Source organism: Medicago truncatula, chromosome 3, assembly GCF_003473485.1.
Source record: "Medicago truncatula cultivar Jemalong A17 chromosome 3, MtrunA17r5.0-ANR, whole genome shotgun sequence".
NCBI classification, from domain to species: domain Eukaryota; kingdom Viridiplantae; phylum Streptophyta; class Magnoliopsida; order Fabales; family Fabaceae; genus Medicago; species Medicago truncatula.
In genome coordinates this window covers 10303030-10308550 of record NC_053044.1, presented here as the reverse complement: position 1 = coordinate 10308550, position 5521 = coordinate 10303030, and positions in this window count along the sequence as shown.

Below are 5521 nucleotides of genomic sequence, written 5' to 3'. Positions count from 1 at the left end.
GGGAGCATTTATTTTGAGACTTTTCTGATTTGCATTAATGTAGTGCGGCCCTCAAATTCCAATCTCTCTTTTTAACCGGCGGTTTTCTTTCAACCGTAGCACCCTCGTCGGCGCTCTTTGCACTCTCTCTAACCGGCATTCTTCTACTCAGATGTATTCATTCATATCCCTCTCGTTTGATTTAGTTATTCAATCTCGTAATTTTTTTTTTTAATATGAGGATCAAAATGAGGGACCAAAATTTCTTTTTCTTTTTTAAATACTGAGAATCAAAAATGCATTGAGGCAAAAAAAGAAGAAAATAAAAAGTGAATCCTATGTTCCCACTGGTGCTTTGAATTTAAAATTAAATGATTTGTATTTCTTTTTGGGAAATGCTAACTTGTGTCGATAAGGCACAAGTTAATGTGTCAAAAATAAAAATATTTTATTGTAGTTAATGCATTTGAATTTAATTTTTTTTACTTTTGATTAATTGAATGCACATAATTAAAAAAAAAAAAAATTCTATTTTTACGTTGCTTAATTGAATACACAGTAGCTCAGTCAAACACAATGATATCCACTCATAAAGAATTCAGTTAACAGAGATTGGGAGGGATACATATGCAATTGCATTTTTGTAACAAATTGAGATTCAGGAGAACAAAGAGTGAGTGAGAACCTTTTGAGCACCGATTCAGTGAGGGAGTGAGAAGATTCTGAGATTGGGTGAGTTGAGTTCCGTGTGAGCACCGTTTGAGTTCCGATTCGACCGTTTGAGTGAGTGAATTCAAAACACGATTGAGTGAGCAACGATTGAGTGAATCCAAAACACGATTCAGTCCTTGTGATTGTTGGGGGTTTTGGGGGTTAGGTTTTGTGAATCTCATGTTAGGTTTTGTGAATCTGTCATTCTGAGATTGAGTGAGCAACGATTGGGAGTGAGCAACGAGTGGGAAAGATTTGGGGGAATCTGTGAATCTGTCGTTAGATTTGGGGGAAAGATTTGTGGGAATGAATATTTGGGGGAAAGATTTGTGGGAATGAAGATTTTGGGGAAAGAATAATGGAAACGATAGTTTTTTTTTTAGAAAGATTTGGGGGTTTTGGGAAAGTGAGAAAGGGGGGAGTGAAATTTTGGTTAAGCGGGGAATGAAAAATTATAACGCGCCTTCTAATTAATCATCAAATAAAACTCGCGACGGTTCATCAAACAGCCGCAACAACTATTGCAAAAATGCATTTTGAGGCGGTTGTAAGTTAAGGGTCGCAGATGAAGTGTCGCAAAATGCAGTTTTCTTGTAGTGATGTGCCCTAAGGATATAAGTTAGCATGACCACAAACAAATATCTTTTTTAACAGTAAGTACGCAAAAATATGATAGAATTCGAAGAATCTACCATATTCACTTGTATTTCTTTAATAAAGACAAGAATATGAATGTAGTAATGCAAATCCTGAAAATATTTAGGCACATACAACCTAAGTGAATCTATTTTCAAAGTTATTTCACCGTTTTTCAAATGAAATAACAAGTATTAATCGAAGGACCGAAATGTGAAGTTTAATAGTTTTATTTCATCCTCACAAATATCAAGCGAATGATCGAAAGATAAAATTTGATATTGGAACAAGTGAAATTAGATAAGGATTGTGAAACATGAGAATAGTCTAGTAAACCTTGATGACATTAAGGTTTCATTCTTAAAGAGTTTCAATAGCAATCAACCATGAGAATAAGTGTGGGTTCTATTGAAATACATTCATTGAGGCCGAAAGGAGATATGAAAAGCCAAAGAGAAACTTGTCTTTAGAAAATAGATCCAACGTAAGATTTAGGTTTAGGGTTTGGTTTGTAAAGGATTTGTCACCAAGATGAACCAATACTCCCAAGACGTTTTTATTATTATTATTTTCTATAAAAAAAAAATCCAACTTTTTACCTTTGAAACTTTAATTTAATCATTGTTAAAAGTGAATCAAATTCATAACTCCCTGTCGGAACGATAATCGTTATTACTACAGCGGTAAACCGTGCACTTGTGAATTTACGACATCATTACACCACCAAAAAAATATATTACAATTAGAGGATTGTTAGTGAGACTCACTTCACTCTCTCAAACATCTATTCTTTTATTGATTTAAATTAAGGTGGGTCTCACATTTTGAAAATTGGTTCCACTTAAAGTGGTGGGACGTACATTAATTTCATCCAATAAAAAAATAATGTTAGAAAGAGAGTGTCTCTAGCATTCTTCTTACAATTATTACACATGACATACTTTTTAGAGGACACCTGACACACAATTGTTCACTTATGATTTTCCATAATAAATTGAAAGAAAAATTGTTAAACAAAGAAAACAAAATTGAAGGATTTTTCAAAAACAAAAATAAGGGTATATATTTTGTCGTCAACCAAAATTTGTTTAAGTGTATAATTGAAATAACTAAAAAACCAGGCCAAAATCTTCCAAAATATGAGCTATTTTCTTTATATATAGTATAGATAATATATACATACATCTAGAGAACAAAATAATACAACTATTGTAGCCTTCAGGCTGTTCCTTTCTCCTGAAGGATGTGGTTTTGGAATCATGCTACTATATATATACATGTAACGAACTAATTCAGACCGTTAGGAATCAGTTTAGGCTGTTCAGGATTTGGTTTGGTTCTCGTGTTTCCCTATCCAACCCTCGCACACATATATATCCTACAAAAAAAATCAACAAATGTCAGGTTATTTGGACACTTGGGCATTGTTTGGGGTTTGGAGGGAAGGGGAAGGAAATACTTTGGGAGGGAGAGAAATATAGGGGAAAATTGAGAATTTTTCACATCTTTTTGAAAGAGTGTTTTTATGGAGTGATAAATTAATGCTTATGATTAATATTTTTAATTTGGGTTAATAGTGTTTTTCGCCCCTGTAATATAGGTCGTTTTTGGTTTTCACCCCTCTAAAATTTTCGGTTTGGATTCCGTCCTCATAATTTTAACAAGTTTTCACCGTTTAATCATTAATTCTACAATTTTGACCTAGTTTTCAAATTCTCTAAAACTCATCCTACATCATGTTAAACCTAACCATTGAATCACAGACTTAATAGAATTGCAAAGTTAGTCTCACCCTTACCTTATAACTCAAAATCGCAGCCTCTAGGTCTTCTTGCTCTTCTCTTGGCTTTTTCTCCCTTTTTCCAAAAATTGATCTTACGTACGTTTTATTTTTCTAATGAGGTCTTTCCTATTTATATCTCTTCCATCTATCTTATCTTATTTCTCTTTCTCCCCCAAAACTCTCTAAAATCTCAAAACAGCCCCTAAACTCAATATTTATTTTATTTTCAAATCTTATTTTATTAAACAATAAAATAAGTCACAACTCCTCATAAAATCACATATCATCACTTCAATCACATAAACCTCTTAAATCACACATATATCATATAAATATAATATAAACTCATCATAATAAATTCTAGACTCAATTAAATAATTAAATAATTCAAAGAGGGCATTACAAATAATCGTTAACTCGTCTCGCTATATCTAATTTTAACCTAATTTTTCCCTCCAAACTTTTGCATTTAATGTTTATCTAAAGTAAAATAAAATTATGTTTCTAATTAGATGCTATTTTTTGAAAAGAAATAACCGTTAACCCGTCTTGTAACACCCCGTTACCCAAAAGCAATTAAATAACAAATATTCATCAGAGTGATTCCACAACGGGCTTGCTACACTACATTTCAAAAATTCTTAAATAGAAAATGAAACTATTTAATTCAACATCTTTCATAACTTCAAAATCATGCAGCGGAAAGTTTGCATTTCAAATAACAACAACAACGGTTAAATTCTCCAAATAACAACTTGGCATAAAGCCTAACACAAATCCAACCATCATAGGGCCATAACAACAAGTTCCAAAATGAGATACATAGGAAAGAAAACAATAATAAGAATATTTCTCATCCCACGTATCAGAGCCCTAGACACGACATTGAGCCACCACCAACTACTCAGGATCACCTGCAAGTCACCCATAGGAAGGGCAACATTTTCAAGCAGAAGGGGTGAGATTCACAACAATAAATATAGATATTAAAATCTTCAATTGAATCTAACACCCTAATCAACAAACACTTCATCTTGCAAATATAAATATATAATTCACAAGCAACAACAACATCATCAATATACATCCATCACAATAAGTATATAAATACATATTCATCAACAACATCAATCATCAAGTGGCAACTACAACCAACAACCAAGACTCATGCAAACGACATGACGACACTACTAAGACAACACCTCAGACTCCTCAAATATGCAATATGCATGTGGTACCAAACAGGACCGAAGCCCTCACCGCTTTTGAATGGTTAAAACATTCATCAGGGCCGAAGCCCTCATCGCTGTTGAGCAACTAGTACTCCAGGACATGAGTCCTCTCCGCTGTTTTATGCATATGCAATGGACCTACTTGTGTATATCTACATACAACTGACCATGCAATGCAAACTCCATGTGACTCCACTTAAACAACATGTATGATAAATAGTTAAAACATACATTTCAGTCCTCAACATCAATCAACAGAGATTCAACCATCCAGAAATATGCACAATTAAATATAATTATGCTTAAACAACCACACTCAATCATAACCATTCATGCAAGCAAAACAACACTCAGGAGCTGTGCAACTCGCCTCGCGAGCACATCTACTCGCGATGGCGAGTTCACAAAACTACTTGCTCGCCATGGCGAGTTCAAGGCGAACTCGAGGCGAGTGAAAATTAGGTGCTCTCGGGAAAAATGACATTTTCTCACTCAAATCCCAATTCTAAGTTCCCTATTCATCTTTTTAACCTAAAACTTGTTCCAGTCTTCATTAATATCATCTGGGTACCTTAAACCATCCCCAAAACATCTTATAACAACTTTTCAAAAATCAAGTTTTGATCTGGGCTACTCGCCATGGCGAGTTGGTATGCTCGCGAGGCGAGCTATGAAGTTGCTCACTCGCCATGGCGAGCAAGGCTACTCGCGAGGCGAGCGATGAACTTCTGTACGGGCAGAAAACTGGTTTTTCCCAAAAATCTCATTTTTCTTCCAATCACTCCCCAAATCAGTTTACAGATACATACTTAAGTGTTCTATGCAACCAGAAACTAATTCTAACATCAAAATCATGCTTACAACTTCAAAATCCTCATTTTATCATAAAACCCCAAAATCCCCAATTCCTCACCAAAACCTGTTAAACTCAAAATCAGAAATCAATAACAACACTATTGAAGTAAACCTCACCCTTACCTTAGAATTGCAGAAAGAAATGCACAACAATTTGGTTTCTTGAGTTCTACTTGCTCTTCCCTCCTTTCTCCCAAAACTGTCAGTTTCACGTAAAAGTGTTTCTGACTCTATTCTTTCTATCTTAACTGCCTTCTCAACTCCCCATTATTACACTTAACTCCCTTTAATTTTAATAAATTCTATTAATTCCCCAAACACCAAA